Source organism: Somniosus microcephalus, unplaced genomic scaffold (genome assembly GCF_052327205.1).
Source record: "Somniosus microcephalus isolate GS21.2 unplaced genomic scaffold, FLI_Smic_1.0 unresolved_chr7, whole genome shotgun sequence".
NCBI lineage: Eukaryota > Metazoa > Chordata > Chondrichthyes > Squaliformes > Somniosidae > Somniosus > Somniosus microcephalus.
In genome coordinates, this window is record NW_028225185.1 from 30,327,204 (window position 1) to 30,352,353 (window position 25,150).

At 51.8% G+C, this 25,150-nt stretch overlaps 1 protein-coding gene across 5 annotated transcripts in view; it reads right to left on the minus strand.

Annotated features, from left to right (window-relative positions):
• The window catches only part of slc38a5b (solute carrier family 38 member 5b), a 106,358-nt gene that overhangs the window by 75,209 nt on the left and 5,999 nt on the right, over positions 1-25,150 (minus strand). The window contains exon 1 of one of the 5 annotated variants that reach the window (XM_085978872.1): positions 23,296-23,398. The exons of 1 other annotated variant lie outside the window; for it this stretch is intronic. The gene's annotated coding sequence lies outside the window, so the exon portion shown is untranslated. Of the gene's footprint in view, positions 1-20,135; positions 20,696-22,822; positions 23,049-23,197; positions 23,399-25,150 lie in introns of those variants that run through there. 3 more of the 5 variants (XM_085978870.1, XM_085978871.1, XM_085978873.1) reach the window with 3 other exon arrangements.

Here is a 25,150-nt window from a genome sequence, read left to right on the forward strand (position 1 = left end):
TTATACAGTGACAGACCTGTACCCACCAGTACTGTACCCGTGTTCGTGACAGACCTGTACCCACCAGTACTGTACCCATTATACAGTGACAGACCTGTACCCACCAGTACTGTACCCGTTATACAGTGACAGACCTGTACCCACCAGTACTGTACCCCAGTGTTATACAGAGACAGACCTGTACCCACCAGTACTGTACCCCAGTGTTATACAGTGACAGACCTGTACCCACCAGTACTGTACCCCAGTGTTATACTGTGACAGACCTGTACCCACCAGTACTGTACCCCAGTGTTATACAGTGACAGACCTGTACCCACCAGTACTGTACCCCAGTGTTATACAGCGACAGACCTGTACCCACCAGTACTGTACCCCAGTGTTATACAGTGACAGACCTGTACCCACCAGTACTGTACCCCAGTGTTATAGTGACAGACCTGTACCTACCAGCACTGTACCCCAGTGTTATACAGTGACAGACCTGTACCCACCAGTACTGTACCCCAGTGTTATACAGTGACAGACCTGTACCCACCAGTACTGTACCCCAGTGTTATACAGTGACAGACCTGTACCCACCAGTACTGTACCCCAGTGTTATACAGTGACAGACCTGTACCCACCAGTACTGTACCCCAGTGTTATACAGTGACAGACCTGTACCCACCAGTACTGTACCCCAGTGTTATACAGTGACAGACCTGTACCCACCAGTACTGTACCCCAGTGTTATACAGTGACAGACCTGTACCCACCAGTACTGTACCCCAGTGTTATACAGTGACAGACCTGTACCCACCAGTACTGTACCCCAGTGTTATACAGTGACAGACCTGTACCCACCAGTACTGTACCCCAGTGTTATACAGTGACAGACCTGTACCCACCAGTACTGTACCCCAGTGTTATACAGTGACAGACCTGTACCCACCAGAATTGCACCCCAGTGTTATACAGTGACAGACCTGTACCCACCAGTACTGTACCCCAGTGTTATACAGTGACAGACCTGTACCCACCAGTACTGTACACCAGTGTTATACAGTGACAGACCTGTACCCACCAGTACTGTACCCCAGTGTTATACAGTGACAGACCTGTACCCACCAGTACTGTACCCCAGTGTTATACAGTGACAGACCTGTACCCACCAGTACTGTACCCCAGTGTTATACAGTGACAGACCTGTACCCACCAGTACTGTACCCCAGTGTTATACAGTGACAGACCTGTACCCACCAGAACTGCACCCCAGTGTTATACAGGGACAGACCTGTACCCACCAGTACTGTACCCCAGTGTTATACAGTGACAGACCTGTGCCCACCAGTACTGTACCCCAGTGTTATACAGTGACAGACCTGTACACACCAGTACTGTACCCCAGTGTTATACAGTGACAGACCTGTACCCACCACTACTGTACCCCAGTGTTATACAGTGACAGACCTGTACCCACCAGTACTGTACCCGTGTTATACAGTGACAGACCTGTACCCAGCAGTACTGTACCCGTGTTATACAGTGACAGACCTGTACCCACCAGTACTGTACCCCAGTGTTATACAGTGACAGACCTGTACCCACCAGTACTGTACCCGTGTTATACAGTGACAGACCTGTACCCACCAGTACTGTACCCCAGTGTTATACAGTGACAGACCTGTACCCACCAGTACTGTACCCCAGTGTTAGTGACAGACCTGTACCCACCAGTACTGTACCCCAGTGTTATACAGTGACAGACCTGTACCCACCAGTACTGTACCCCAGTGTTATACACTGACAGACCTGTACCCACCAGTACTGTACCCCAGTGTTAGTGACAGACCTGTCCCCACCAGTACTGTACCCCAGTGTTATACAGTGACAGACCTGTACCCCAGTACTGTACCCGGTTATACAGTGACAGACCTGTACCCACCAGTACTGTACCCCAGTGTTATACAGCGACAGACCTGTACCCACCAGTACTGTACCCCAGTGTTATACAGTGACAGACCTGTACCCACCAGTACTGTACCCCGTGTTATACAGTGACAGACCTGTACCCACCAGTACTGTACCCCAGTGTTATACAGTGACAGACCTGTACCCACCAGTACTGTACCCCAGTGTTATAGTGACAGACCTGTACCCACCAGTACTGTCCCCCAGTGTTATACAGTGACAGACCTGTACCCACCAGTACTGTACCCCAGTGTTATACAGCGACAGACCTGTACCCACCAGTACTGTACCCCAGTGTTATACAGCGACAGACCTGTACCCACCAGTACTGTACCCCAGTGTTATACAGTGACAGACCTGTACCCACCAGTACTGTACCCCAGTGTTATACAGTGACAGACCTGTACCCACCAGTACTGTACCCGTGTTATACAGTGACAGACCTGTACCCACCAGTACTGTACCCGTTATACAGTGACAGACCTGTACCCACCAGTACTGTACCCCAGTGTTATACAGTGACAGACCTGTACCCACCAGTACTGTACCCATTATACAGTGACAGACCTGTACCCACCAGTACTGTACCCGTTATACAGTGACAGACCTGTACCCACCAGTACTGTACCCGTGTTATACAGTGACAGACCTGTACCCACCAGTACTGTACCCCAGTGTTATACAGTGACAGACCTGTACCCACCAGTACTGTACCCCAGTGTTATAGTGACACACCTGTACCCACCAGTACTGTACCCCAGTGTTATACAGTGACAGACCTGTACCCACCAGTACTGTACCACAGTGTTATACAGTGACAGACCTGTACCCACCAGTACTGTACCCGTGTTCGTGACAGACCTGTACCCACCAGTACTGTACCCATTATACAGTGACAGACCTGTACCCACCAGTACTGTACCCGTTATACAGTGACAGACCTGTACCCACCAGTACTGTACCCCAGTGTTATACAGAGACAGACCTGTACCCACCAGTACTGTACCCCAGTGTTATACAGTGACAGACCTGTACCCACCAGTACTGTACCCCAGTGTTATACTGTGACAGACCTGTACCCACCAGTACTGTACCCCAGTGTTATACAGTGACAGACCTGTACCCACCAGTACTGTACCCCAGTGTTATACAGCGACAGACCTGTACCCACCAGTACTGTACCCCAGTGTTATACAGTGACAGACCTGTACCCACCAGTACTGTACCCCAGTGTTATACAGTGACAGACCTGTACCTACCAGCACTGTACCCCAGTGTTATACAGTGACAGACCTGTACCCACCAGTACTGTACCCCAGTGTTATACAGTGACAGACCTGTACCCACCAGTACTGTACCCCAGTGTTATACAGTGACAGACCTGTACCCACCAGTACTGTACCCCAGTGTTATACAGTGACAGACCTGTACCCACCAGTACTGTACCCCAGTGTTATACAGTGACAGACCTGTACCCACCAGTACTGTACCCCAGTGTTATACAGTGACAGACCTGTACCCACCAGTACTGTACCCCAGTGTTATACAGTGACAGACCTGTACCCACCAGTACTGTACCCCAGTGTTATACAGTGACAGACCTGTACCCACCAGTACTGTACCCCAGTGTTATACAGTGACAGACCTGTACCCACCAGTACTGTACCCCAGTGTTATACAGTGACAGACCTGTACCCACCAGTACTGTACCCCAGTGTTATACAGTGACAGACCTGTACCCACCAGAATTGCACCCCAGTGTTATACAGGGACAGACCTGTACCCACCAGTACTGTACCCCAGTGTTATACAGTGACAGACCTGTGCCCACCAGTACTGTACCCCAGTGTTATACAGTGACAGACCTGTACCCACCAGTACTGTACCCCAGTGTTATACAGTGACAGACCTGTACCCACCAGTACTGTACCCCAGTGTTATACAGTGACAGACCTGTACCCACCAGTACTGTACCCCAGTGTTATACAGTGACAGACCTGTACCCACCAGTACTGTACCCCAGTGTTATACAGTGACAGACCTGTACCCACCAGAACTGCACCCCAGTGTTATACAGGGACAGACCTGTACCCACCAGTACTGTACCCCAGTGTTATACAGTGACAGACCTGTGCCCACCAGTACTGTACCCCAGTGTTATACAGTGACAGACCTGTACACACCAGTACTGTACCCCAGTGTTATACAGTGACAGACCTGTACCCACCACTACTGTACCCCAGTGTTATACAGTGACAGACCTGTACCCACCAGTACTGTACCCGTGTTATACAGTGACAGACCTGTACCCAGCAGTACTGTACCCGTGTTATACAGTGACAGACCTGTACCCACCAGTACTGTACCCCAGTGTTATACAGTGACAGACCTGTACCCACCAGTACTGTACCCGTGTTATACAGTGACAGACCTGTACCCACCAGTACTGTACCCCAGTGTTATACAGTGACAGACCTGTACCCACCAGTACTGTACCCCAGTGTTAGTGACAGACCTGTACCCACCAGTACTGTACCCCAGTGTTATACAGTGACAGACCTGTACCCACCAGTACTGTACCCCAGTGTTATACACTGACAGACCTGTACCCACCAGTACTGTACCCCAGTGTTAGTGACAGACCTGTCCCCACCAGTACTGTACCCCAGTGTTATACAGTGACAGACCTGTACCCACCAGTACTGTACCCGTTATACAGTGACAGACCTGTACCCACCAGTACTGTACCCCAGTGTTATACAGCGACAGACCTGTACCCACCAGTACTGTACCCCAGTGTTATACAGTGACAGACCTGTACCCACCAGTACTGTACCCGTGTTATACAGTGACAGACCTGTCCCCACCAGTACTGTACCCCAGTGTTATACAGTGACAGACCTGTACCCACCAGTACTGTACCCCAGTGTTATACAGTGACAGACCTGTACCCACCAGTACTGTACCCCAGTGTTAGTGACAGACCTGTACCCACCAGTACTGTACCCCAGTGTTATACAGTGACAGACCTGTACCCACCAGTACTGTACCCGTGTTATACACTGACAGACCTGTACCCACCAGTACTGTACCCCAGTGTTAGTGACAGACCTGTCCCCACCAGTACTGTACCCCAGTGTTATACAGTGACAGACCTGTACCCACCAGTACTGTACCCGTTATACAGTGACAGACCTGTACCCACCAGTACTGTACCCCAGTGTTATACAGCGACAGACCTGTACCCACCAGTACTGTACCCCAGTGTTATACAGTGACAGACCTGTACCCACCAGTACTGTACCCGTGTTATACAGTGACAGACCTGTCCCCACCAGTACTGTACCCCAGTGTTATACAGTGACAGACCTGTACCCACCAGTACTGTACCCCAGTGTTATAGTGACAGACCTGTACCCACCAGTACTGTCCCCCAGTGTTATACAGTGACAGACCTGTACCCACCAGTACTGTACCCCAGTGTTATACAGCGACAGACCTGTACCCACCAGTACTGTACCCCAGTGTTATACAGCGACAGACCTGTACCCACCAGTACTGTACCCCAGTGTTATACAGTGACAGACCTGTACCCACCAGTACTGTACCCCAGTGTTATACAGTGACAGACCTGTACCCACCAGTACTGTACCCGTGTTATACAGTGACAGACCTGTACCCACCAGTACTGTACCCGTTATACAGTGACAGACCTGTACCCACCAGTACTGTACCCCAGTGTTATACAGTGACAGACCTGTACCCACCAGTACTGTACCCATTATACAGTGACAGACCTGTACCCACCAGTACTGTACCCGTTATACAGTGACAGACCTGTACCCACCAGTACTGTACCCGTGTTATACAGTGACAGACCTGTACCCACCAGTACTGTACCCCAGTGTTATACAGTGACAGACCTGTACCCACCAGTACTGTACCCCAGTGTTATAGTGACACACCTGTACCCACCAGTACTGTACCCCAGTGTTATACAGTGACAGACCTGTACCCACCAGTACTGTACCACAGTGTTATACAGTGACAGACCTGTACCCACCAGTACTGTACCCGTGTTCGTGACAGACCTGTACCCACCAGTACTGTACCCATTATACAGTGACAGACCTGTACCCACCAGTACTGTACCCGTTATACAGTGACAGACCTGTACCCACCAGTACTGTACCCCAGTGTTATACAGAGACAGACCTGTACCCACCAGTACTGTACCCCAGTGTTATACAGTGACAGACCTGTACCCACCAGTACTGTACCCCAGTGTTATACTGTGACAGACCTGTACCCACCAGTACTGTACCCCAGTGTTATACAGTGACAGACCTGTACCCACCAGTACTGTACCCCAGTGTTATACAGCGACAGACCTGTACCCACCAGTACTGTACCCCAGTGTTATACAGTGACAGACCTGTACCCACCAGTACTGTACCCCAGTGTTATACAGTGACAGACCTGTACCTACCAGCACTGTACCCCAGTGTTATACAGTGACAGACCTGTACCCACCAGTACTGTACCCCAGTGTTATACAGTGACAGACCTGTACCCACCAGTACTGTACCCCAGTGTTATACAGTGACAGACCTGTACCCACCAGTACTGTACCCCAGTGTTATACAGTGACAGACCTGTACCCACCAGTACTGTACCCCAGTGTTATACAGTGACAGACCTGTACCCACCAGTACTGTACCCCAGTGTTATACAGTGACAGACCTGTACCCACCAGTACTGTACCCCAGTGTTATACAGTGACAGACCTGTACCCACCAGTACTGTACCCCAGTGTTATACAGTGACAGACCTGTACCCACCAGTACTGTACCCCAGTGTTATACAGTGACAGACCTGTACCCACCAGTACTGTACCCCAGTGTTATACAGTGACAGACCTGTACCCACCAGTACTGTACCCCAGTGTTATACAGTGACAGACCTGTACCCACCAGAATTGCACCCCAGTGTTATACAGGGACAGACCTGTACCCACCAGTACTGTACCCCAGTGTTATACAGTGACAGACCTGTGCCCACCAGTACTGTACCCCAGTGTTATACAGTGACAGACCTGTACCCACCAGTACTGTACCCCAGTGTTATACAGTGACAGACCTGTACCCACCAGTACTGTACCCCAGTGTTATACAGTGACAGACCTGTACCCACCAGTACTGTACCCCAGTGTTATACAGTGACAGACCTGTACCCACCAGTACTGTACCCCAGTGTTATACAGTGACAGACCTGTACCCACCAGAACTGCACCCCAGTGTTATACAGGGACAGACCTGTACCCACCAGTACTGTACCCCAGTGTTATACAGTGACAGACCTGTGCCCACCAGTACTGTACCCCAGTGTTATACAGTAACAGACCTGTACACACCAGTACTGTACCCCAGTGTTATACAGTGACAGACCTGTACCCACCACTACTGTACCCCAGTGTTATACAGTGACAGACCTGTACCCACCAGTACTGTACCCGTGTTATACAGTGACAGACCTGTACCCAGCAGTACTGTACCCGTGTTATACAGTGACAGACCTGTACCCACCAGTACTGTACCCCAGTGTTATACAGTGACAGACCTGTACCCACCAGTACTGTACCCGTGTTATACAGTGACAGACCTGTACCCACCAGTACTGTACCCCAGTGTTATACAGTGACAGACCTGTACCCACCAGTACTGTACCCCAGTGTTAGTGACAGACCTGTACCCACCAGTACTGTACCCCAGTGTTATACAGTGACAGACCTGTACCCACCAGTACTGTACCCCAGTGTTATACACTGACAGACCTGTACCCACCAGTACTGTACCCCAGTGTTAGTGACAGACCTGTCCCCACCAGTACTGTACCCCAGTGTTATACAGTGACAGACCTGTACCCACCAGTACTGTACCCGTTATACAGTGACAGACCTGTACCCACCAGTACTGTACCCCAGTGTTATACAGCGACAGACCTGTACCCACCAGTACTGTACCCCAGTGTTATACAGTGACAGACCTGTACCCACCAGTACTGTACCCGTGTTATACAGTGACAGACCTGTCCCCACCAGTACTGTACCCCAGTGTTATACAGTGACAGACCTGTACCCACCAGTACTGTACCCCAGTGTTATACAGTGACAGACCTGTACCCACCAGTACTGTACCCGTGTTATACAGTGACAGACCTGTACCCACCAGTACTGTACCCCAGTGTTATACAGTGACAGACCTGTACCCACCAGTACTGTACCCCAGTGTTATACAGTGACAGACCTGTACCCACCAGTACTGTACCCCAGTGTTATACACTGACAGACCTGTACCCACCAGTACTGTACCCCAGTGTTATACAGTGACAGACCTGTCCCCACCAGTACTGTACCCGTGTTATACAGTGACAGACCTGTACCCACCAGTACTGTACCCCAGTGTTATACACTGACAGACCTGTACCCACCAGTACTGTACCCCAGTGTTAGTGACAGACCTGTCCCCACCAGTACTGTACCCCAGTGTTATACAGTGACAGACCTGTACCCACCAGTACTGTACCCGTTATACAGTGACAGACCTGTACCCACCAGTACTGTACCCCAGTGTTATACAGTGACAGACCTGTACCCACCAGTACTGTACCCCAGTGTTATAGTGACAGACCTGTACCCACCAGTACTGTACCCCAGTATTATACAGTGACAGACCTGTACCCACCAGTACTGTACCCCAGTGTTATACAGTGACAGACCTGTACCCACCAGTACTGTACCCCAGTGTTATACTGTGACAGACCTGTACCCACCAGTACTGTACCCCAGTGTTATAGTGACACACCTGTACCCACCAGTACTGTACCCCAGTGTTATACAGTGACAGACCTGTACCCACCAGTACTGTACCACAGTGTTATACAGTGACAGACCTGTACCCACCAGTACTGTACCCGTGTTCGTGACAGACCTGTACCCACCAGTACTGTACCCATTATACAGTGACAGACCTGTACCCACCAGTACTGTACCCGTTATACAGTGACAGACCTGTACCCACCAGTACTGTACCCCAGTGTTATACAGAGACAGACCTGTACCCACCAGTACTGTACCCCAGTGTTATACAGTGACAGACCTGTACCCACCAGTACTGTACCCCAGTGTTATACTGTGACAGACCTGTACCCACCAGTACTGTACCCCAGTGTTATACAGTGACAGACCTGTACCCACCAGTACTGTACCCCAGTGTTATACAGCGACAGACCTGTACCCACCAGTACTGTACCCCAGTGTTATACAGTGACAGACCTGTACCCACCAGTACTGTACCCCAGTGTTATACAGTGACAGACCTGTACCTACCAGCACTGTACCCCAGTGTTATACAGTGACAGACCTGTACCCACCAGTACTGTACCCCAGTGTTATACAGTGACAGACCTGTACCCACCAGTACTGTACCCCAGTGTTATACAGTGACAGACCTGTACCCACCAGTACTGTACCCCAGTGTTATACAGTGACAGACCTGTACCCACCAGTACTGTACCCCAGTGTTATACAGTGACAGACCTGTACCCACCAGTACTGTACCCCAGTGTTATACAGTGACAGACCTGTACCCACCAGTACTGTACCCCAGTGTTATACAGTGACAGACCTGTACCCACCAGTACTGTACCCCAGTGTTATACAGTGACAGACCTGTACCCACCAGTACTGTACCCCAGTGTTATACAGTGACAGACCTGTACCCACCAGAACTGCACCCCAGTGTTATACAGGGACAGACCTGTACCCACCAGTACTGTACCCCAGTGTTATACAGTGACAGACCTGTGCCCACCAGTACTGTACCCCAGTGTTATACAGTGACAGACCTGTACCCACCAGTACTGTACCCCAGTGTTATACAGTGACAGACCTGTACCCACCAGTACTGTACCCCAGTGTTATACAGTGACAGACCTGTACCCACCAGTACTGTACCCCAGTGTTATACAGTGACAGACCTGTACCCACCAGTACTGTACCCCAGTGTTATACAGTGACAGACCTGTACCCACCAGAACTGCACCCCAGTGTTATACAGGGACAGACCTGTACCCACCAGTACTGTACCCCAGTGTTATACAGTGACAGACCTGTGCCCACCAGTACTGTACCCCAGTGTTATACAGTGACAGACCTGTACCCACCAGTACTGTACCCCAGTGTTATACAGTGACAGACCTGTACCCACCAGTACTGTACCCGTGTTATACAGTGACAGACCTGTACCCACCAGTACTGTACCCGTGTTATACAGTGACAGACCTGTACCCAGCAGTACTGTACCCGTGTTATACAGTGACAGACCTGTACCCACCAGTACTGTACCCCAGTGTTATACAGTGACAGACCTGTACCCACCAGTACTGTACCCGTGTTATACAGTGACAGACCTGTACCCACCAGTACTGTACCCCAGTGTTATACAGTGACAGACCTGTACCCACCAGTACTGTACCCCAGTGTTAGTGACAGACCTGTACCCACCAGTACTGTACCCCAGTGTTATACAGTGACAGACCTGTACCCACCAGTACTGTACCCCAGTGTTATACACTGACAGACCTGTACCCACCAGTACTGTACCCCAGTGTTAGTGACAGACCTGTCCCCACCAGTACTGTACCCCAGTGTTATACAGTGACAGACCTGTACCCACCAGTACTGTACCCGTTATACAGTGACAGACCTGTACCCACCAGTACTGTACCCCAGTGTTATACAGCGACAGACCTGTACCCACCAGTACTGTACCCCAGTGTTATACAGTGACAGACCTGTACCCACCAGTACTGTACCCGTGTTATACAGTGACAGACCTGTCCCCACCAGTACTGTACCCCAGTGTTATACAGTGACAGACCTGTACCCACCAGTACTGTACCCGTGTTATACAGTGACAGACCTGTACCCACCAGTACTGTACCCCAGTGTTATAGTGACAGACCTGTACCCACCAGTACTGTACCCCAGTGTTATACAGTGACAGACCTGTACCCACCAGTACTGTACCCCAGTGTTATACAGTGACAGACCTGTACCCACCAGTACTGTACCCCAGTGTTATACAGCGACAGACCTGTACCCACCAGTACTGTACCCCAGTGTTATACAGTGACAGACCTGTACCCACCAGTACTGTACCCGTGTTATACAGTGACAGACCTGTCCCCACCAGTACTGTACCCCAGTGTTATACAGTGACAGACCTGTACCCACCAGTACTGTACCCCAGTGTTATACAGTGACAGACCTGTACCCACCAGTACTGTACCCCAGTGTTATAGTGACAGACCTGTACCCACCAGTACTGTACCCCAGTGTTATACAGTGACAGACCTGTACCCACCAGTACTGTACCCCAGTGTTATACAGTGACAGACCTGTACCCACCAGTACTGTACCCCAGTGTTATACACTGACAGACCTGTACCCACCAGTACTGTACCCCAGTGTTAGTGACAGACCTGTCCCCACCAGTACTGTACCCCAGTGTTATACAGTGACAGACCTGTACCCACCAGTACTGTACCCGTTATACAGTGACAGACCTGTACCCACCAGTACTGTACCCGTGTTATACAGCGACAGACCTGTACCCACCAGTACTGTACCCGTTATACAGTGACAGACCTGTCCCCACCAGTACTGTACCCGTGTTATACAGTGACAGACCTGTACCCACCAGTACTGTACCCCAGTGTTATACAGTGACAGACCTGTACCCACCAGTACTGTACCCCAGTGTTTTCGTGACAGACCTGTACCCACCAGTACTGTACCCCAGTATTATACAGTGACAGACCTGTACCCACCAGTACTGTACCCCAGTGTTATACAGTGACAGACCTGTACCCACCAGTACTGTACCCCAGTGTTATACACTGACAGACCTGTACCCACCAGTACTGTACCCCAGTGTTAGTGACAGACCTGTCCCCACCAGTACTGTACCCCAGTGTTATACAGTGACAGACCTGTACCCACCAGTACTGTACCCGTTATACAGTGACAGACCTGTACCCACCAGTACTGTACCCCAGTGTTATACAGCGACAGACCTGTCCCCACCAGTACTGTACCCGTGTTATACAGTGACAGACCTGTACCCACCAGTACTGTACCCGTGTTATACAGTGACAGACCTGTCCCCACCAGTACTGTACCCGTGTTATACAGTGACAGACCTGTACCCACCAGTACTGTACCCCAGTGTTATACAGTGACAGACCTGTACCCACCAGTACTGTACCCCAGTGTTATAGTGACAGACCTGTACCCACCAGTACTGTACCCCAGTATTATACAGTGACAGACCTGTACCCACCAGTACTGTACCCCAGTGTTATACAGTGACAGACCTGTACCCACCAGTACTGTACCCCAGTGTTATACTGTGACAGACCTGTACCCACCAGTACTGTACCCCAGTGTTATAGTGACACACCTGTACCCACCAGTACTGTACCCCAGTGTTATACAGTGACAGACCTGTACCCACCAGTACTGTACCACAGTGTTATACAGTGACAGACCTGTACCCACCAGTACTGTACCCGTGTTCGTGACAGACCTGTACCCACCAGTACTGTACCCATTATACAGTGACAGACCTGTACCCACCAGTACTGTACCCGTTATACAGTGACAGACCTGTACCCACCAGTACTGTACCCCAGTGTTATACAGAGACAGACCTGTACCCACCAGTACTGTACCCCAGTGTTATACAGTGACAGACCTGTACCCACCAGTACTGTACCCCAGTGTTATACTGTGACAGACCTGTACCCACCAGTACTGTACCCCAGTGTTATACAGTGACAGACCTGTACCCACCAGTACTGTACCCCAGTGTTATACAGCGACAGACCTGTACCCACCAGTACTGTACCCCAGTGTTATACAGTGACAGACCTGTACCCACCAGTACTGTACCCCAGTGTTATACAGTGACAGACCTGTACCTACCAGCACTGTACCCCAGTGTTATACAGTGACAGACCTGTACCCACCAGTACTGTACCCCAGTGTTATACAGTGACAGACCTGTACCCACCAGTACTGTACCCCAGTGTTATACAGTGACAGACCTGTACCCACCAGTACTGTACCCCAGTGTTATACAGTGACAGACCTGTACCCACCAGTACTGTACCCCAGTGTTATACAGTGACAGACCTGTACCCACCAGTACTGTACCCGTGTTATACAGTGACAGACCTGTACCCACCAGTACTGTACCCCAGTGTTATACAGTGACAGACCTGTACCCACCAGTACTGTACCCCAGTGTTATACAGTGACAGACCTGTACCCACCAGTACTGTACCCCAGTGTTATACAGTGACAGACCTGTACCCACCAGTACTGTACCCCAGTGTTATACAGTGACAGACCTGTACCCACCAGTACTGTACCCCAGTGTTATACAGTGACAGACCTGTACCCACCAGAACTGCACCCCAGTGTTATACACGGACAGACCTGTACCCACCAGTACTGTACCCCAGTGTTATACAGTGACAGACCTGTGCCCACCAGTACTGTACCCCAGTGTTATACAGTGACAGACCTGTACCCACCAGTACTGTACCCCAGTGTTATACAGTGACAGACCTGTACCCACCAGTACTGTACCCCAGTGTTATACAGTGACAGACCTGTACCCACCAGTACTGTACCCCAGTGTTATACAGTGACAGACCTGTACCCACCAGTACTGTACCCCAGTGTTATACAGTGACAGACCTGTACCCACCAGAACTGCACCCCAGTGTTATACAGGGACAGACCTGTACCCACCAGTACTGTACCCCAGTGTTATACAGTGACAGACCTGTGCCCACCAGTACTGTACCCCAGTGTTATACAGTGACAGACCTGTACCCACCAGTACTGTACCCCAGTGTTATACAGTGACAGACCTGTACCCACCAGTACTGTACCCCAGTGTTATACAGTGACAGACCTGTACCCACCAGTACTGTACCCGTGTTATACAGTGACAGACCTGTACCCAGCAGTACTGTACCCGTGTTATACAGTGACAGACCTGTACCCACCAGTACTGTACCCCAGTGTTATACAGTGACAGACCTGTACCCACCAGTACTGTACCCGTGTTATACAGTGACAGACCTGTACCCACCAGTACTGTACCCCAGTGTTATACAGTGACAGACCTGTACCCACCAGTACTGTACCCCAGTGTTAGTGACAGACCTGTACCCACCAGTACTGTACCCCAGTGTTATACAGTGACAGACCTGTACCCACCAGTACTGTACCCCAGTGTTATACACTGACAGACCTGTACCCACCAGTACTGTACCCCAGTGTTAGTGACAGACCTGTCCCCACCAGTACTGTACCCCAGTGTTATACAGTGACAGACCTGTACCCACCAGTACTGTACCCGTTATACAGTGACAGACCTGTACCCACCAGTACTGTACCCCAGTGTTATACAGCGACAGACCTGTACCCACCAGTACTGTACCCCAGTGTTATACAGTGACAGACCTGTACCCACCAGTACTGTACCCGTGTTATACAGTGACAGACCTGTCCCCACCAGTACTGTACCCCAGTGTTATACAGTGACAGACCTGTACCCACCAGTACTGTACCCGTGTTATACAGTGACAGACCTGTACCCACCAGTACTGTACCCCAGTGTTATAGTGACAGACCTGTACCCACCAGTACTGTACCCCAGTGTTATAGTGACAGACCTGTACCCACCAGTACTGTACCCCAGTGTTATACAGTGACAGACCTGTACCCACCAGTACTGTACCCCAGTGTTATACAGTGACAGACCTGTACCCACCAGTACTGTACCCCAGTGTTATACACTGACAGACCTGTACCCACCAGTACTGTACCCCAGTGTTAGTGACAGACCTGTCCCCACCAGTACTGTACCCCAGTGTTATACAGTGACAGACCTGTACCCACCAGTACTGTACCCCAGTGTTATACACTGACAGACCTGTACCCACCAGTACTGTACCCCAGTGTTAGTGACAGACCTGTCCCCACCAGTACTGTACCCCAGTGTTATACAGTGACAGACCTGTACCCACCAGTACTGTACCCGTTATACAGTGACAGACCTGTACCCACCAGTACTGTACCCCAGTGTTATACAGCGACAGACCTGTACCCACCAGTACTGTACCCCAGTGTTATACAGTGACAGACCTGTACCCACCAGTACTGTACCCGTGTTATACAGTGACAGACCTGTCCCCACCAGTACTGTACCCCAGTGTTATACAGTGACAGACCTGTACCCACCAGTACTGTACCCCAGTGTTATACAGTGACAGACCTGTACCCACCAGTACTGTACCCCAGTGTTATAGTGACAGACCTGTACCCACCAGTACTGTACCCCAGTGTTATACAGTGACAGACCTGTACACACCAGTACTGTACCCCAGTGTTATACAGTGACAGACCTGTACCCACCAGTACTGTACCCCAGTGTTATACACTGACAGACCTGTACCCACCAGTACTGTACCCCAGTGTTAGTGACAGACCTGTCCCCACCAGTACTGTACCCCAGTGTTATACAGTGACAGACCTGTACCCACCAGTACTGTACCCGTTATACAGTGACAGACCTGTACCCACCAGTACTGTACCCCAGTGTTATACAGCGACAGACCTGTACCCACCAGTACTGTACCCCAGTGTTATACAGTGACAGACCTGTACCCACCAGTACTGTACCCGTGTTATACAGTGACAGACCTGTCCCCACCAGTACTGTACCCGTGTTATACAGTGACAGACCTGTACCCACCAGTACTGTACCCCAGTGTTATACAGTGACAGACCTGTACCCACCAGTACTGTACCCCAGTGTTTTCGTGACAGACCTGTACCCACCAGTACTGTACCCCAGTATTATACAGTGACAGACCTGTACCCACCAGTACTGTACCCCAGTGTTATACAGTGACAGACCTGTACCCACCAGTACTGTACCCCAGTGTTATACAGTGACAGACCTGTACCCACCAGTACTGTACCCCAGTGTTATACAGTGACAGACCTGTACCCACCAGTACTGTACCCCAGTGTTATACAGTGACAGACCTGTACCCACCAGTACTGTACCCCAGTGTTATACAGAGACAGACCTGTACCCACCAGTACTGTACCCGTTATACAGTGACAGACCTGTACCCACCAGTACTGTACCCCAGTGTTATACAGTGACAGGCCTGTACCCACCAGTACTGTACCCCAGTGTTATACAGTGACAGACCTGTACCCACCAGTACTGTACCCGTGTTATACAGTGACAGGCCTGTACCCACCAGTACTGTACCCGTGTTATACAGTGACAGACCTGTACCCACCAGTACTGTACCCGTGTTATACAGTGACAGACCTGTACCCACCAGTACTGTACCCCAGTGTTATACAGTGACAGACCTGTACCCACCAGTACTGTACCCCAGTGTTATACAGTGACAGACCTGTACCCACCAGTACTGTACCCCAGTGTTATACAGTGACAGACCTGTACCCACCAGTACTGTACCCCAGTGTTGTACAGCGACAGACCTGTCCCCACCAGTACTGTACCCCAGTGTTATACAGTGACAGACCTGTACCCACCAGTACTGTACCCCAGTGTTATACAGTGACAGACCTGTACCCACCAGTACTGTACCCCAGTGTTATACAGTGACAGACCTGTACCCACCAGTACTGTACCCGTGTTATACAGTGACAGACCTGTACCCACCAGTACTGTACCCCAGTGTTATACAGTGACAGACCTGTACCCACCAGTACTGTACCCCAGTGTTCGTGACAGACCTGTACCCACCAGTACTGTACCCCAGTGTTATACAGTGACAGACCTGTACCCACCAGTACTGTACCCCAGTGTTAGTGACAGACCTGTACCCACCAGTACTGTACCCCAGTGTTATACAGTGACAGACCTGTACCCACCAGTACTGTACCCCAGTGTTAGTGACAGACCTGTACCCACCAGTACTGTACCCCAGTGTTATACAGTGACAGACCTGTACCCACCAGTACTGTACCCCAGTGTTATACACTGACAGACCTGTACCCACCAGTACTGTACCCCAGTGTTAGTGACAGACCTGTCCCCACCAGTACTGTACCCCAGTGTTATACAGTGACAGACCTGTACCCACCAGTACTGTACCCGTTATACAGTGACAGACCTGTACCCACCAGTACTGTACCCCAGTGTTATACAGCGACAGACCTGTACCCACCAGTACTGTACCCCAGTGTTATACAGTGACAGACCTGTACCCACCAGTACTGTACCCGTGTTATACAGTGACAGACCTGTCCCCACCAGTACTGTACCCGTGTTATACAGTGACAGACCTGTCCCCACCAGTACTGTACCCGTGTTATACAGTGACAGACCTGTACCCACCAGTACTGTACCCCAGTGTTATACAGTGACAGACCTGTACCCACCAGTACTGTACCCCAGTGTTATAGTGACAGACCTGTACCCACCAGTACTGTACCCCAGTATTATACAGTGACAGACCTGTACCCACCAGTACTGTACCCCAGTGTTATACAGTGACAGACCTGTACCCACCAGTACTGTACCCCAGTGTTATACAGTGACAGACCTGTACCCACCAGTACTGTACCCCAGTGTTACAGTGACAGACCTGTACCCACCAGTACTGTACCCCAGTGTTATACAGTGACAGACCTGTACCCACCAGTACTGTACCCCAGTGTTATACAGTGACAGACCTGTACCCACCAGTACTGTACCCCAGTGTTATACAGTGACAGACCTGTACCCACCAGTACTGTACCCCAGTGTTATACAGAGACAGACCTGTACCCACCAGTACTGTACCCGTTATACAGTGACAGACCTGTACCCACCAGTACTGTACCCCAGTGTTATACAGTGACAGGCCTGTACCCACCAGTACTGTACCCCAGTGTTATACAGTGACAGACCTGTACCCACCAGTACTGTACCCCAGTGTTATACAGTGACAGGCCTGTACCCACCAGTACTGTACCCGTGTTATACAGTGACAGACCTGTACCCACCAGTACTGTACCCCAGTGTTATACAGAGACAGACCTGTACCCACCAGTACTGTACCCGTGTTATACAGTGACAGGCCTGTACCCACCAGTACTGTACCCGTTATACAGTGACAGACCTGTACCCACCAGTACTGTACCCGTGTTATACAGTGACAGACCTGTACCCACCAGTACTGTACCCCAGTGTTATACAGTGACAGACCTGTACCCACCAGTACTGTACCCCAGTGTTATACAGTGACAGACCTGTACCCACCAGTACTGTACCCCAGTGTTATACAGTGACAGACCTGTACCCACCAGTACTGTACCCCAGTGTTATACAGCGACAGACCTGTCCCCACCAGTACTGTACCCCAGTGTTATACAGTGACAGACCTGTACCCACCAGTACTGTACCCCAGTGTTATACAGTGACAGACCTGTACCCACCAGTACTGTACCCCAGTGTTATACAGTGACAGACCTGTACCCACCAGTACTGTACCCCAGTGTTATACAGTGACAGACCTGTACCCACCAGTACTGTACCCCAGTGTTATACAGTGACAGACCTGTACCCACCAGTACTGTACCCCAGTAAATAACGTGAGACAGAATACACACAGGGCAATCATGACCCACTGTTATCCCATCTCCGAGCTCAGAGTTAGAGAGAGTTTGCGTTTCACTCTCCCAGACTCCGGGAGCTGGGACTCTCGACATACTCACTCCCTTCTCTCATTTGGTGTTTAATTTGCCTGCTGCTGACTCCGTGGGTGAAGGCACTGGCCGAAAATGGTACTGAGCCCCACAATCCAGGAGCAGGCAGGGTGGATCCTGTCCTGAGAGAACAGACCTTGCCCGAGCTGGTGGTCGGGGAGGGAAGATTGGAGGGCAGTGCTGCGGTGGGGGGGGGGGGGGGGGGGGGCGTGGCGGTGGGAATAAAAGCCAGGGCTCCTGCTCCCGAATATGGGCTCAAAATCGTGAAATGGTTGCACACTCGCAACCGAGGGTGAAATCTTTTGCCCGTTATTGGCTGGGCTGCAGTTCTAGCGGCTCTGAGCGCGCGCTCCAATACCTGCTCAGTGTCTCGACATTTCCTACCCGAGCCGAGGTGTTGGCTATTTGGCCATGGGGGGCATTGCCTCCGAGTCCAACATCACTGAAACCAGCCTTCACACGCTGTCTCATTCCCGCACTATGACCACAACCGGCATTTATCCAGCACCTTTAACCAAGTGAAAGACCCTTAGAGCAGAGAAGGTTAAGGGGAGATTGACCAGAATGGCACCAGGGATGAGGGACTTCAGTGATGTGGAGAGACTGGAGAAGCTGGGGTTGTTCTCCTTAGAGCAGAGAAGGTTAAGGGGAGATTGACCAGAATGGTACCAGGGATGAGGGACTTCAGTGATGTGGAGAGACTGGAGAAGCTGGAATTGTTCTCCTTAGAGCAGAGAAGGTTAAGGGGAGATTGACCAGAATGGTACCAGGGATGAGGGACTTCAGTGATGTGGAGAGACTGGAGAAGCTGGGGTTGTTCTCCTTGGAGCAGAGAAGGTTAAGGGGAGATTGACCAGAATGGTACCGGGGATGAGGGACTTCAGTGATGTGGAGAGACTGGAGAAGCTGGGATTGTTCTCCTTAGAGCAGAGAAGGTTAAGGGGAGATTTAATCGAGGTGTTCAAAATCATGAAGGGTTTTGATGGAGTAAATGAGGAGAAACTGTTTCCAGTGTCAGGAGGGTCGGTAACCAGAGGACACAGATTGAAGATAATCGGTAAAAGAACCAGAGGGGAGATGAGGAGAATGTTTTTTACGCAGCGAGTTGTTGTGATCTGGAACGCGCTGCCTGAAAGGGCGGTGGGAGCAGATTCAATAGTAACTTTCAAAGGGGGAATTGGAGAAATACTTGACGGGGAAAAATGTGCAGGGCTGTGGGGAAAGAGCAGGGGGGGGGCCCAGCCCCACTTCCAATACAAATTATAAATTCACGGGGAGCCCCTCCTGGAGTGACTGAACTCACCCGAGCGGCAGGCTGGAGAGGCTGGAGCGAGTTACACGGTCCGGGGTCTCGGTGTCAGTTCCCTCTAGATCGGGGAATGAAAGTGGCAGCTTCGAGAGCTCGAGGTTAGTCAAGGCAATCTGGCTGCCTTCAGATGGGGCTTAACCTTATTTTTGGAAAGAAGTTATGCCCAGCCATGCTCGGAATCTATCCAAAATAAACGCCCACCGAATCTAATTCAAATCAACCAGTCCTTCATGTCTTAACCCTTCACTGACTGAAGCAGACCGCCAACATCTGATTAAATCATTAAGATTCTTCAAGTGGTGGTGCAGCACGGGTTAGATAGAGTAAAGCTCCCTCTACACTGTCCCCATCAAACACTCCCAGGGCAGGTACAGCACGGGGTTAGATACAGAGTAAAGCTCCCTCTACACTGTCCCCATCAAACACTCCCAGGGCAGGTACAGCACGGGGTTAGATACAGAGTAAAGCTCCCTCTGCACTGCCCCATCAAACACTCCCAGGGCAGGTACAGCACGGGTTAGATACAGAGTAAAGCTCCCTCTACACTGTCCCATCAAACACTCCCAGGGCAGGTACAGCACGGGTTAGATACAGAGTAAAGCTCCCTCTACACTGTCCCCATCAAACACTCCCAGGGCAGGTACAGCACGGGTTAGATACAGAGTAAAGCTCCCTCTACACTGTCCCCATCAAACACTCCCAGGGCAGGTACAGCACGGGTTACATACAGAGTAAATCTCCCTCTACACTGTCCCATCAAACACTCCCAGGGCAGGTACAGCACGGGTTAGATACAGAGTAAAGCTCCCTCTACACTGTCCCCATTAAACACTCCCAGGGCAGGTACAGCACGGGTCAGATACAGAGTAAAGCTCCCTCTACACTGTCCCGTCAAACACCCCCAGGGCAGGTACAGCACGGGTTAGATACAGAGTAAAGCTCCCTCTACACTGTCCCATCAAACACTCCCAGGGCAGGTACAGCACGGGGGTTAGATACAGAGTAAAGCTCCCTCTACACTGTCCCCATCAAACACTCCCAGGGCAGGTACAGCACGGGTTAGATACAGAGTAAAGCTCCCTCTACACTGTCCCATCAAACACTCCCAGGGCAGGTACAGCACGGGTTAGATACAGAGTAAAGCTCCCTCTACACTGTCCCATCAAACACTCCCAGGGCAGGTACAGCACGGGTTAGATACAGAGTAAAGCTCCCTCTACACTGTCCCATCAAACACTCCCAGGGCAGGTACAGCATGGGTTAGATAAAGAGTAAAGCTCCCTCTACACTGTCCCATCAAACACTCCCAATGCAGGTACAGCACGGGATAGATACAGAGTAAAGCTACCTCTACACTGTCCATCAAACACTCCCAGGGCAGGTACAGCAGGGGTCAGATATAAAGTTCCCTCTACACTGTCCCATCAAACACTCCCAGGACAGGTACAGCACAGGTTAGATACAGAGTAAAGCTCCCTCTGCACTGTCCCATCAAACACTCCCAGGGCAGGTACAGTACGGGTTAGATACAGAGTAAAGCTCCCTCTACACTGTCCCCATCAAACACCCACAGGGCAGGTACAGCACGGGTTAGATACAGAGTAAAACTCCCTCTACACTGTCCCCATCGAACACTCCCAGGGCAGGTGCAGCACGGGGTTAGATACACAGTAACGCTCCCTCTACACTGTCCCAACACACACGCCCAGGTCAGGTACAGCACGGATTAGATGCAGAGTAAAGCTCCCTCTACACTGTCCCCATCAAACACTCCCAGGGCAGGTACAGCACGGGGTTAGATACAGAGTAAAGCTCCCTCAACACTGTCCCATCACAGGTACAGCATGGGTTAGATGCAGAGTAAAGCTCCCTCTACACTGTCCCTATCAAACACCCACAGGGCAGGTACAGCACGGGTTAGATACAGAGTAAAGCTCCCTCTACACTGTCCCCATCAAACACTCCCAGGGCAGGTACAGCACGGGTTAGATACAGAGTAAAGCTCCCTCTTACACTGTCCCCCATCAAACACTCCCAGGGCAGGTACAGCACGGCTTAGATACAGAGTAAAGCTCCCTCTACACTGTCCCATCAAACACTCCCAGGGCAGGTACAGCACGGCTTAGATACAGAGTAAAGCTCCCTCTACACTGTCCCATCAAACACTCCCAGGGCAGGTACAGCACGGGTTAGATACAGAGTAAAGCTCCCTCTACACTGTCCTCATCAAACACTCCCAGGGCAGGTACAGCACGGGTTAGATACAGAGTAAAGCTCCCTCTACACTGTCCCATCAAACACTCCCAGGGCAGGTACAGCACGGGGTTAGATACAGAGTAAAGCTCCCTCTACACTGTCCCATCAAACACTCCCAGGGCAGGTACAGCACGGGTTAGATACAAATGCTCAGGTAAATCAGGCAGGGCTCCCACTGTCCTGTGCGTGTGGACCCGTCAAGCGAGGGAAGAATCAGTTGCAGCAGCGATGCCCCCCTCGGCCGAAGATCTCGCCGAAACCTGTCTGAAATCGGAGATGCCCGACTGGGAGCGGGCAGTGCCTGCGGGACCTCTGACCCGGTTAAAAAGCCCACAGCCCCAGCGAATGAAATACAACCCTTGAAATAATCCTAGACCGCAGATTCATCGCGCCCCCCACCCCACCCCTGTCAATACCCCACCTACCTCCCCGTCCCCTTCCTGTAGGGGAGAGAGAAAGAGAGAGAGAGAGAGCGCAAGAGAGAGAGACAGCCAATCTCCCCGTCCGATTCTCTCTGATCTCGAGACTGTATCCCAAATCTCTCGCATTGCAACGAAGTTAAAAGTTAAATTCGGGCGGTGGTTGCAGGGGTAGCCAATTGCACAACACTGACAGAACCGCTCCACCAGTTGCTCACGCGGGAAAGGACGAGCCGATTCGACCCCCCCACCCACCCACCAAAGACCACGAGCTGTCAGGCCAGCTCGCTCCCCAAACATGACATCAGTTGGCAGGGCGCCACAGCACATTTTCAGTCTGCTGCGGGTTTATAAATAGGAATAATCAGCCAGGGCACCCACCCACAGACAGCAGCGATCCCAGTTCCCAACAGGTCCCAGGCGCGTTTCACCAGGTCTGAACCGGGATCACAATCGTTACAGGAGAAAGTTTCTCGTACAGCTCCATGAACCACATTCCGTATCCCGTCCAGCGACAGTCCGTGTCTCCCAACACAGCTCCAATGGTGCAATCATAACTAGTCCCACAGACCGGCCTCAAGCCCTCCCCTTCTACACTCCTCCCTCCTGAATCTCCTCCCTCCCTCATTCTCTATCCTTCACTTCTCCCTCCCTTCCTCTGTCTGATTCGCTCTTACTCACCACCCCTTCTCCCTTCCTTCTTTCTCTCCCTCCCTCTCCCTCCATTCTCTTTCTCGGGTCCCTCCCGCTCGCCCACCTCCCTCCTTCTCGCTTTTTCCCACTGCTTTTGCTCTCTCCTGAGGGAGCGCCGCACTGTCGGAGGGGCGATACCGAGGGAGCGGCGCGCTGTCGGTAGCGAGGGGAGCGGCGCGCTGTCGGTAGCGAGGGAGCGGCGCGCTGTCGGTAGCGAGGGAGCGGCGCGCTGTCGGTAGCGAGGGAGCGGCGCGCTGTCGGTACCGAGGGAGCGCCGCGCTGTCGGAGGGGGCGGTACCGAGGGAGCGCCGCGCTGTCGGAGGGGCGGGTACCGAGGGAGCGCCGCGCTGTCGGAGGGGCGGTACCGAGGGAGCGCCGCGCTGTCGGAGGGGCGGTACCGAGGGAGCGCCGCGCTGTCGGAGGGGCGGTACCGAGGGAGCGCCGTGCTGTCGGAGGGACGGTACCGAGGGAGCGCCGCACTGTCGGAGGGGCGGTACCGAGGGAGCGCCGCACTGTCGGAGGGGCGGTACCGAGGGAGCGCCGCACTGTCGGAGGGGCGGGTACCGAGGGAGCGCCGCACTGTCGGAGGGGCGGTACTGAGGGAGCGCCGCACTGTCGGAGGGGCAGTACTGAGGGAGCGCCGCACTGTCGGAGGGGCAGTACTGAGGGAGTGCCGCACTGTCGGAGGTGCCGTCTTTCAGGTGAGACGTTAAACCGAGGCCCCGTCTGCCCTCTCAGGTGGATGTAAAAGATCCCACGGCCACTATTGGAAGAAGAGCAGGGGGGAGTTCTCCCCGGTGTCCTGGGGCCAATATTTATCCCTCAACCAACATCACTAAAACAGACGATCCCGGTCATTATCACATTGCTGTTTGTGGGAGCTTGCTGTGCGCAAATTGGCTGCCGCGTTTCCTACATTACAACAGTGACCACACTTCAAAAGTACTTCACTGGCTGTGAAGCGCTTTGGGACGTCCAGAGGTTGGTGAAAGGGGCTGGAGAGATGCGGGATTTTTCTTTTCCTTTGTACAGCGCGGTTAAGCCCCAAGTCGCACGGAGACGGGCCACTCCTCGCGCCGCGCAGACGCTGCTCCCCGGGGAGAAGGCCCGTCTCTCTGAAGCCCGCGTGGGTGTGTGTGTCGGTAACACCCCCCCCCCGCGGAAGCCCGCTCCTCTCCGGAGTAACGCACGCACAATGGAGGGCTGGTGTCATCGCCGGGGTGGAGGGGCAGGGGGCAGGGGGCAGAGGGCAGGAAACAGGGCAGGTCACAGTTGCTTTTCCAATTCTTCCGCCTCACCATCTGGCTGCAAGCCAAAGGAATAAGAGTGTCTCATAAATAGGCTCCAATTCATTCCTTTTAAAGGGACATAAGAATGCAGAAATTGGGCTTTAATTCATCCCAGCTTCCCCGCCGCCCCCGACTCAAAAAATGAGGCACTGCTTTCCATCCAGTGACTCTTGCTCAAAGAATTAAGAACTGGCGTCTCTCCAGCACCTTTCCCCACCTCAGGACGTCCCAAAGCGCTTCACAGCCAATGAAGGACTTTTTTTGAAGTGTGGTCACTGTTGTAATGTAGGAAATGCGGCAGCCAATTTGCGCACAGCAAGCTCCCACAAACAGTAACGTGATAAATGACCAG